The 11,512-nt window shown below is 28.1% G+C and overlaps 3 non-coding genes and 3 pseudogenes across 3 annotated transcripts; all 6 read left to right on the top strand.

The window, feature by feature from the left end:
• The first annotated feature begins 405 nt into the window (after positions 1–405).
• LOC149242146 (U6 spliceosomal RNA) lies at positions 406–511 on the top strand. Its single transcript, XR_016246816.1, has one exon. It is a non-coding gene; the product is annotated as a U6 spliceosomal RNA (small nuclear RNA).
• Positions 512–560: 49 nt separating this feature from the next.
• Positions 561–657, top strand: LOC149242145 (U6 spliceosomal RNA; annotated as a pseudogene).
• Positions 658–702: 45 nt separating this feature from the next.
• Positions 703–805, top strand: LOC149242144 (U6 spliceosomal RNA). The gene has a single exon (XR_016246780.1). It is a non-coding gene; the product is annotated as a U6 spliceosomal RNA (small nuclear RNA).
• Positions 806–812: 7 nt separating this feature from the next.
• Positions 813–887, top strand: LOC149242143 (U6 spliceosomal RNA; annotated as a pseudogene).
• Positions 888–9,773: 8,886 nt separating this feature from the next.
• LOC149242142 (U6 spliceosomal RNA) lies at positions 9,774–9,871 on the top strand (annotated as a pseudogene).
• Positions 9,872–9,924: 53 nt separating this feature from the next.
• Positions 9,925–10,027, top strand: LOC149242141 (U6 spliceosomal RNA). Its single transcript, XR_016246787.1, has one exon. It is a non-coding gene; the product is annotated as a U6 spliceosomal RNA (small nuclear RNA).
• The last annotated feature ends 1,485 nt before the right edge of the window (positions 10,028–11,512 follow it).

The following is an 11,512-nucleotide window of genomic DNA, read 5'->3' as shown; positions in this document are numbered from 1 at the left end:
CTAGATATATACTTTCTTGATTAGGAGTTTCTTCAATTCATGGTGGAAAGCTTACTGTAAAGGGCTTAATTTTCATGGAAGACCCAATTTTACAAAGTTTAAGCTAAATACTCATTAAGGAGGAGCATTGGAATGAGTAACTCCTACTTCTCACATGCTTGATGATACTAAAGGTTATTTTTGTTATTAGTTTGACCATTGAGAGGTAGAGCTCTATCTCTAATTAATAGTTTGATTATTTAGGACATTCTTAAATCTTCTTATATGTGGAAGATTTTGTCTAAATAATTAACTCTCATTTTGGAGTGTAGTTGAGATTAGCTATTATAAAATATGAAGCATATGATTTAGTTTTAACTTGAGAAAAAAAGGAATTAAACATATTATTGCAAAATGAACCATTTTGTTGTTTCTTTGAAGACATTCAATAAAATTGGAGCGATACATATAAGATTAGCGTCACCCTTACCCAAGGATGACACCTAGAAATCAAGAAATGGTCCAAATTTATAAAATTACTCCAAAATGAATTACACGTCTTATTGTAAAATGACCATTTTGTTTTTTGTTTGGAGACATGAGATAAAATTGGAATGATACAAAGAAGATTAGCATGGCCTGTGCGCAGGGAAAAATCGATAAATGGTATAAAATTACACAAAAAAGAATTACACGTCTTATTGTAAGATCGACCATTTTGTTGTTTCGTCGGAGAAATCTGATAAAATTGGAACGATACAGAGAAGATTATCATGGCCCTTGCGCAAGGATGATACCCAAAAATCAAGAAATGGTCCAAATTTATAATAAAAAAATGATACAGAGAAGATTAACATGGCTCATGCGCAAGGATGACAAGCACAAATCGAGAAATAGTCAAAATAAAAAAAATGGACCACCAACCTTCGCGCAGTGATTTGACGGCCAAGTCAAAATGGACCGCCCATTTCCCTGCTCTGATTTCATTGCTAAGTCAAAATGGCCACCTCTGCGCAGTGATTTGAGTGCTAAGTCTACAAAGGCATACATACTCTACCGCTTTTGGTTTTGAATGTGTGACTTGTTAAGAGGAATCACACGCTCTTAACCATTAGGCCCAGTGAACCATTAATTTCCCCATCTAGTTAGAATAGGAACTTATTTGAATTGGAATAATCTCAAATCCCTAGTAAATTGGTGGATGGTGAGCCACTTGGCATGAATATAATTTAACTTGAGAGAAAAGAAAGAATTACACATCTTATTGTAAAATTGACCATTTTTCTAAATAAAATTTTCTTATATTAATTTCTCCGTCTAATTAGAATATGAACTTATTAGAATTGGAATAATCTCAAATACCTAGGAAATTGGTGGGCATGGAGCCACTTGGAAAATCTAATTTTTTAAATTTATTAAAATTCGATGCAACCTAACAAACTTTCTAACACATTACAACCATTGATAAGCATTCACACTAAGCATATGTTGAGCATATTCCCTTGAGAATCAATCTTGATCCTCAATTTAAAAAATAAAAATAAAAAATCAACAAGTCCTCGTCCACCTTAAGTTGAAATAGGAAGCCTTCATGATTAGGAGGAATGATGACTCCCAGTTAACACCATTAATTTTTAAATAAAAGTCAAAAAACTTTTAACTCAACAAGCTTGAATCATACCATATTAAAATTTTCCATTACACCAAAACATTCCAACATTAATAACTTCCATTATTTTTTGAGTATCCCAAAATGAATCCCGTGAAAATTAATCCATATAATAGATTCCCAATGAATAAATATGAAAATCCAACGGCTGCTTTCTAACTTATAAGTGATGACCAGATATTTTATAAGCTCTTACGAGATTCAAAAATACAAGTTCAAAATATTATTTATAAGAATTGGACTTGCTAAATGAAATATAAATACAAGTTTCTACGAGATTCAAACAAAAATACAAGTTCAAAATATTATTTATAAGAATTGGACTTGCTAAATTAAATATAAATGATAAGTATTTTTTTAGGTAAGGAAAAAGATAATTAATTTTTAAATTTTTAATATTTAGAGAACATTTAGATATTAATATTCACATAATAGCGGTGTCTATAGGGAGATTTTTTGGAAGTTTTTTAGTGGTTTTTTCTGGTATAATTTATCTAAAATCGGAGAGGAATTTATTGAAATCACAAGTTTGATGGGAATCCTTGCACATTCAAACTCCTCTAGAAAATTTTCAGGGTATTGAATTCATATATACAGTCAAAAAACCAGTTTTAATAACACAAATCAAGATTTCACCTTAACTTTTTAGATGAAAACTCGACACAAAAATCCAAAAAATCACACTACAAACAACTCAAATATTGTCTAATTGTCTAAATTGATTGTATGGATATAGATATCACTTAATTTTATATCTTGATGTTCGGTAGATATTGCCAACTTGATTTTTCCTTTAACATATGTTATTATCAACATTGTATCGTATCTTGTGGGTTCTTAGTTGGTGGTATATCATCTCCAAAGTTGGTGTTATGTTATCTCCGATACAGTGACGTTTACCAATATCATTCACGTGAACTTTCATTTGAATTGATTTGGCTTGATTTGGTGTTGAGATTGTTCATTTGTAGTCTTAATCGTTTACTTTAAATGCACATTTTTTAAGGTTTTGGACCCACTGAAATTTGAAAATTGAACTTCTTTTTCCTTTTTTCGAAAGAACATTTTGTTACGTCAATGAATGGCAGCTTATTTCACACTGTGAGTCACAACTCAAGCAAGCTACAACACAGTTAAAATCTATAGATGTCGTAAGTCTGTCTTATTAAATTAATAATAATAGAATCACAACATGTTTACTAAAATTAACTAAATGACATGGATATGTATTAATATTTATATGTCAATATAAATAAATTAATATAAAAGTAAAGTAAAGTAAAGGTAGTTACATAAATATATATATATATATATATATATATATATATATATATATTTATATTTATTTATAAATATAAAATAGTGAGGTAAAAATGTTTTTTAATAAGATTTTAAAATAAAAATTAAAAATTAAAACACAATAAAAAATAATATTAATTCTAGTTTGTTAGAAAACAAATGATAGAGATTAACACCTTTCTTTGTTTATATCAATATTATTATGACTATTTAATTTTAACCATCTGTATTAAATTTAAAATAATGATTTGTTTTCAATAGAATATTTGTTGCGAAATAAAATAAAATTTCCACAATGATCATATTTTTTAAGACCAATACATTTCTTTTAGTAAAATAATTCATGACTTTCTCTTTCACATAGAATTTCTGATTCATTTTCTTCATTCGAATCTCTTTCAACATCTTCAACAACATCATCAATCAATGGTTCATTATCTTTTTCAATTTGTTTTTCAACATTTTCAATCTCATCATCAATGTTATGAGGAATATCTCTCTATGTTTACATTGCAAAATATTTTCGAAATTAGTTCATCAAATAAAAATTAAATTTCACAATACAGTAGTTAAATTTTTAAATATCATTTATAATATTTACATTTACATACCTGCTTGAACTTCTAGTTGAGATTGATTTTCCCTTTCAATATTTGCATATTCTTCCTTCTTCTTTTGTAATAGTTTCTCCTGTAAGCTCTACAAACCTCAATGTCATATTTTCTCTTGCAATTTCTTTGATTCCGTGATAATTCAATCTATGTAGATTTTTAAAATGCAACCGAAAAGAATCAATTTCAAAAAATCCTAAAAAAAAATTCTCTTTCAAAATTTAAACAAAAAAACTCACTTTAAAAATTCAGCACAAAAGTGTTACTTTAAAAAAAACCTCACTTTAAAAATTTAATGAAAAAATTTTACTTTCAAAAAAGTTCACTTAAAAAATTTAGGGCAAAAAAGTCACTTTCAAAATTCAACGTAAAAGACTTACTTTAAATATTAAGCCTAAAAAACTTACTTTAAAATTTAACCTAAAAAATCTTAATTTAAAAATTTAATACAACAGATTTACTTTAAAAATTAAGCTCAAAAATCTCACTTAAAAAAATTTAGGACAAAAGACTCACTTTAAAAGCTAACTTTAAAAATTAAGTCTAAAAAAATTTTTCCATAAAGTGAAGCCCAAAAAACTTACTTTCAAAATTAACTCCAAAAAATTGAGCGAAGAAGATTCACTTTAAAAGTTCACTCCAAACGAGGAAATTGTGTGAAAATAAAGTTTTAGCTCCATTTATTTATTTCGTTTAGGGTGAAATGTTTTTTCGGAGGGTCACATCATTTCATTTTCATGGCAGACGAAAAATATCGAAACATTTTTGGCCAAACATTTAACTCAAATTATTTTTCCATTTATTTTAACCAGCATGGACAACAAACACAAGTTCGAAGGAATATAATTTTAATTCGGCCGAAGTGTTTTAACTTGCAGCTCTGCAACAACTTGACTTTAATCACCTTCTTCCAATTTCGAAATTTGTAACTCTGTAACAACTTAGCTTTAGTCACTTTTTTCCAATTTTGAAATGCTTAAACTTGTCAAATTTGGAGAATTTCCTTTCGGAACCTATTTTCGGAATGCTTAAACTCTGTTAGATTTGGAGAATTTACTTTCGGAACAAAAACCAGAATTTGCATAATTGAATCTACCTTCAATAGATATAAATTTTATGGAATTTCATAGAAATTGGATAATTTTAATTAATTTCCTAAAAAATAGAAGGCAAAATATTTCTATAGGTCATTATGATTCAGTGAAATAAAAAATTTGTATCTTACGAAATACAATATAAAAAAATATGAAAAATTTATGATTTATTGCATTGATCCGTGTTCTATAATGGGTAATTTTTATATTTTTAGTTTATAACTAATATGTTGATAAATTTGACGGTCAACTAAACAACTTCAAAATCTACAGTTTTTCATATTGGTTCAATTCAAAAAATTCTAGTATTTATGATGTGCATCGGTTGGTTTCCTAAACATAATGATATTGAAGTAGAGTCTATCTATATTGCGGCAACATGGTTTTTTCTTTCAAAAAGTCCTAGTTAACAAAGAATACACTAGTGCTAAAAAATATGATGTGTTATGAATCCCTTTATTTTTAAAGAACACACAATCAAACAATTGCTAATTTGCATATCAAACGTAAATAAAAAAATCCAAAAAAATATGTAATAGAAAACTAATAAAATTTCTAACAAGTTTCATTTTTATTGTCAAATGAAATTCTAAATAAAGAAATTGCTTTGGCTTGTTAAAAGTTAAAGATCTTCTAAAAATGATATTTTTTTCTCAAAAAAAGGCAAAAAGTGTAATCCAACTTCACATTTTCACCATATTTAAAGTGGTTTTTTGAGTGCATATATGGATTGAGCACCCCCAAAAACCCTCGGGGAATTTGAATTGTGAAGGTTTCATCTATCAAGTTTGTGATTTCAATGAATCCTTGCTAAATTCTAGAAAAAATAAATTAGAAACTAAACTAAAATTTTTTCCTAAAAGCCACACTTAAAAACTACTCTTAATTATTCTAATTTCACTTCCCCGCTATAATTAATAATTATATATAAGTATCAATTAAGATAATTCTAAAAGAATGGTAAAATACTAATGATAAATAAATTCAATTATGACACAACAAATCATAATTATTCGAAATTATTTTAATTATTACTATTTGAATTTTACCGTTAAGACCGAAATCTAATCTACTTATTTAATAATTCATTCAATTTTATACGTGTAATTATTCAGAGTAGTCCTTATATTTGTAGGTGAAAATAATGTAATATTCATTTGGAGACATTGATAGAAGCCATAGCGGGATACTTAGTTGTTTGACTAGATGCAAATATGTCGATGGGATGACCAATTAATCAATATTAATATCAAGCTGATTTTAAACAATAGAGTGTAATATAAGTTTAATTAAATTATGTGGTGTTGTTGTCTCTAAAGGTATGATCAGTTCTTGGCTAGTATAATCATTCAGATGATAGTTATTATAGTGAATTGAGGTTCATGAACACTTTGGTTTATAGATAAAATAAATTTTCCTTAGTAAATAATCATTAGTATATTATTATTGTATTTAAATATACCATGAATTTACATTTTTGCCATTTGAGAATCCAATCGTTGATTATTTACACTTGAGTTTGATTTGGAATGGTGAGATTCATGTAGGAAGGTTGGAGAATTTTTTATAGATACATTAGAAAGGCTTTAGAGTTTATTTTGAATGACATTGGTTACAATTCCCATGGTGTTAGTGGATATTAGATGGTCATGTTTGTGTATTATAATAAATAAAATTTATGACTATACAAAAATGTTAATAAAAAATTCTATTTATAGCAGGCTTATGATGTTATTTATAAATTCTATATATTTACTTTTGAAACTTTTATCTTATATCTAGCCTAGCATTGGTACTTTGAAGAAATATTACACAACACATGGATAGTGCTATAAAATATTGTACCTTAAACTTACAATCCTTCCCACAATCTACTCCATAATCATGTTTTAAAATTGTCTTTTCCTATTTTCCCAATCCATTAAAAACTTTGAGTTCCCTTCGACTTGCATTCTTCTCACCTATTCTTTTATTGCTACTTGAATATCCAAAGAACCTATTAACTCTATTGTTACTACCAAAACCTAAATGATACCGCGGTAAGAAATAATGAGTATTACCCAAAAGCATTAAAGCCCAAGCTCCATATACACCCCAGGTACCTTAATAACCTCCATTGAGGAATCCCTAAGGATAGCATAATTAATCATATCCCAGAGGCTTCATCAATGGATATTATCAAGGTACCCAAGGGGTCTGTGGAGCTAAGGATTTGCTCCTTTTTTTAGCACTCATTATTTATTATTAAGGTGTAGTGTAGGCTTACATTTCAAACCTCTAACTACTAACTTGACTTGGCTAACAAGAGAACCAACCCTTGACTATACCTTTCAGGCTTACATTTATACAAAAGGGATTCTACAACCAATTCCTAGTTTAGATCCATAATCTTCTCAACAAAACCCTAAAATCTTTTCCTTATCTCTAAGGATCTTCTCTAATCTACAAAATCATGAATCAGCTCCTAATCTAAGATTTACAATTAACTCTCAAATCTCTCAACTATCTTGATTCTCTCATGTTCTCCTATATTCGAGAATATTTACTAATATGTTTCACTATACTCAATTAAATCCCTATTCTAGCTTCTCTCATTAAAATCACTCAAAACCTTAATAATTGCATTAATTCAAAACATAGGAAACCAACTTCCTTGAAAATACAAGACCTCCTATGTCTACTAATATACAATGATATTGTTGAGCTGAATGTTCCTGCATCACATTATTTATATATTACCAAAGTCTTGAAATGTAGACCATTTCATGGCTATAAGGATGAATATAATGTATTGATGTAAGATTAAGTATTTTTTTAAGTTGTACAATGGATAGTATAAGATTTTTGTACCTAGCCCAAAATCTAATAAAAGCTTATATTCGTTTCACTTATGAAATCTGAAATATATGCATTTCTTTTAGTAAAATATAATAAAATATTATACCCACTTTTTCATGAAGTATATTCATTATATGTACTTATATCTGTATACATAATCTATATATGACATATCGCTAGCAGGCATTGATGGACATACACTTTGTATACCACTATATTATGTATCTCTAAAAATTTTGATAAGATATATTTGTTATAGTGTAGAAACTTATATCTTAAAGTTGTTAAACACATGGAATGGGCCTTGTGTTGGCTAGATGTTTTATAAGTGGAGAACACTGGTAGTAAACTCTAGAATGCACATTAAGCTTAGAAATTATAAGTTTTATTTACAATTGAGTGGGTTTTAGCAAAAAGTTTAATGAACCATGTCTTTGAAATACATTATATTAAAAAAGGGTTAAAATGGTTAGGTAACCATGTATATTTCGGTGATGCTTACATAGCAATGGCATAAGTTACAAGCTTCAAGATAGACTAGATACAAACTTTCTTGATTAGGAGGTTCTTCAATTTATGGTGTAAAGCTTACTGTAAAGGGCTTAATTTTCATGGAAGACCCAATTTTACAAAGTTTAAGCTAAATACTCATTAAGGAGGAGCGTTGGAATGAGTAAATCTTACTTCTCATTTGCTTGATGATACTAAAGGTTACTTTTGTTATTAGTTTGACCATTGAGAGGTAGAGATTTTTCTCTAATTAATAGTTTCATTATTTAGGACATTCTTAAATCTACTTAGATGTGGAAGATTTTGTCCAAATAATTAACTCTCATTTTGGAGTGTAGTTGAGATTAGATATTATAAAATATGAAGCATATGATTTAGTTTTAATATTTCTAAATGTTTATTTAAAGATTTATAATATTCAAGTTAAGATTATAATATCTATTAAAAAATTTCCATTTCAATGTTTAAGCAATATATTTTATGATACTAAAAAAACTAAATGATTTTGGTGATAAGAGCATAAATTTTAGTTTAATGAAGAAGGTCTTAGATTTGATATTCCATAAAATGTTTTTTTTTTTTAAGTATTTGATTGTGATTTTTACCCCAAACTTTAACACCCAATTAGCTATATATATGCGTGTGTGTGAATGAAACTATAAATTTGACATATCATAAATTATAATAGCTAATTTACTAACTATCAAGTGTGGTTCATCATGAGAATAAAATGAACCAGAGCTTAACATCAAAGTTAATTTGAAAATTATAATAATCATTTTATCATGTTTTACTTTCTTTAATATTAAGTTATTCATCATTTAAACTTTGTAATTAATTTCCAAATTATATTTTTCTCTCCAAAAAATAAATTTCAAAAATTTACATAGATCACCCTAGGAAACAAATAACACTATAAATTCAAATTTTTACCTTTACACATCACATAAAATCAAAATTCCCAATAAGAATAACTTAAATTTCAAATTACTAACGTAATTACTAACCTGACTAGGGTGTCTAAACCAGAATCTAAAACAAACAGCTATCTGTAGGTTGTACAAATATAATCAGACGCCATGAACCCTTGTGATTGATGTCCACCATTTTGTAACTATACTTCCACTGGATTACGTGTCGTAAAAGGCACGTGGATTAAATCGATAATCTATGGCGTCCTGATCGAGCCTGGCCTACACTGTGCCGCCACGGCAATGCAATTTCTCCTTCACTTCAGTCGTGTGGCACCACCTAATGTGGGCTGTTCTTTGCAATATAATATTGCATGCACCCTAACCATATCTCTTATGTTTAAGAAGAATTATCTCAAAGACCGTGGTAATTTAATTATATTAATTTTTATAGAATATAAGTATTTTTTTTTTTTTTTTTTTTTTTTTTATTTTTTTTTGTTTGGTGTAAAAACATGCATCGTAGTGTAGTAATTATATATATATATATAATTCAATGCTATAAAATTTAAAAGTTTATAATCACATTAAAAATATTAATGTGGTTGATATAGTTGAAGACTTTAAAAGTCTAAAAAAAAAATGATTGCAATATGAAGAATGTCTTATCAATACACACATTTACTTCATTAACCATGTCTAAAAAGATTATGGATCAACTTTAACTTGAAAAAAGAAGAAGGAATTATACATCTTATTGTGAAATGAACCATTTTGTTGTTTCTTCGGAAACCTCCGATAAAATTGGAATGATATATAGAAGATTAGCATCGCCCCTGCTTATAAAATTACACCAAAAGAAATTATACATCTTATTGTAAATTGGAACGATACAAAGAAGATTAGCATGGCCTCTGTGCAAGGATGACAAGGAAAAATTTATAAATGATCCAAATTTATAAAATTACACAAAAAGGAATTACACATCTTATTGTAAAATGGACCATTTTGTTGTTTCTTCGGAGACATCCCATAAAATTGGAACGATACAGAGAAGATTAGCGTACCCCTTGGGCAAGGATGACAAGTAGAAATCGAGAAATGGTCCATATGTATAAAAAAAATTGATACAGACAAGATTAACATGGCCCATGTGTAAGGAGTACAAGCAAAAATCCAGAAATAGTCAAAATAAAATAAAAAATAAAAAAAATGGATCACCAACCACTGATTTGATAGCTAAGTCAAAATGGACCACCCACCTTTGCATTGTGATTTGACTACTAAGTCAAAATGGCCACCCCCTTTGAATCTGTGACTTGTTAGGAGGAAATACATGTTCTTAACCATTAGGCCCAGTGAACCATTAATGTTCACATCTAATTAGAATAGGAACTTACTTGGCATGAATATAATTTAACTTAAGAAGAAGAAGAAGAAAAAAAAATGAGAAGTACACACCTTATTGTAAAATCGACCATTTTGCTAAATAAAATTTTCTTATATTAATTTCTCCGTCTAATTAGAATATGAACTTAATAGAATTGGAATATTTTCAAATCTCCAAAAAATTGGTGGGCATGGAGCCACTTGGAAAATTTAATTTATTAAATTTATTAAAAGTCAATGCAACCTAACAAACTTTGTAACACATTACAACCATTGATAAGCATTAACACTAAGCATATGTTGAGCATATTCCCTTGGGAATCAATCTAGGTCCTCAATTAAAAAAATAAAAATATAAAGTCAACAAATCCTCATCCACCTTAAGTTGAAATAAGAAACTTTTAGCAATTATGATTAGGAAGAATGATGGCTCCCAGTTGATACCATTGATTTTGAAATAAAAATCAAAAACTTTTTGACTCAACAAACCTCGATCATACCATGTTAAAATTTCTCATTACACTAAAACCCTGTAACAATAGTAAACTTTCAAACCATTATCATTATCTTTTTGAATATCCCAAAATAAATCTCATTAGAGATTTATTAATCCATGTGATAGATTCCCAATAAATAAATATGAAAATCCAAACGCTTACTTTCTAACTTATAAGTCATGACAAGATATTTTATAAGTTCTACGAGATTCGAAAATACAAGTTCAAAATATTATTTATAAGAATTGGACTTGCTAGATTAAATATAAATATAAGTTTCTACGAGATTAAAAAATACAAGTTCAAAATATTATTGATAAGAAATGGACTTCTAAATGAAATATAAATATAAGTTTCTACGAGATTCAAAAATACAAGTTCAAAATATTATTCTTAAGAATTGGAATTGCTGAATTAAATATAATTAATAAGTCTTTTTATACCAGGAAAAAAATAATCAATTTTAAAATTTTGAGAACATTTACATATTAATATTGGAAGGACCCCGGTAGAGGAGTGGACTCAGAGTAGAAAAGAGGCCGAGATCAGAATAAGAAGACGCAGGAAGAGGGCGAGAACTCCAGGCAAGATAAGAATAAGGACAAAAAGGCAAAAAGAACAGTGAATCACAGGATTCGAAGGGCAGAAAGGGCTTACCAGCGAAACTCCAATCCAGCTGTGAGAAGAATCATGCAGTACCTAGAAGAGGAGTCCT

This window comes from Pinus tabuliformis, chromosome 8 (genome assembly GCF_031772625.1).
Source record: "Pinus tabuliformis cultivar Carrire ecotype Pingquan chromosome 8, CPIR1, whole genome shotgun sequence".
Taxonomy (NCBI): Eukaryota; Viridiplantae; Streptophyta; class Pinopsida; order Pinales; family Pinaceae; genus Pinus; species Pinus tabuliformis.
This window is presented reverse-complemented; position numbering and strand designations above follow the sequence as displayed.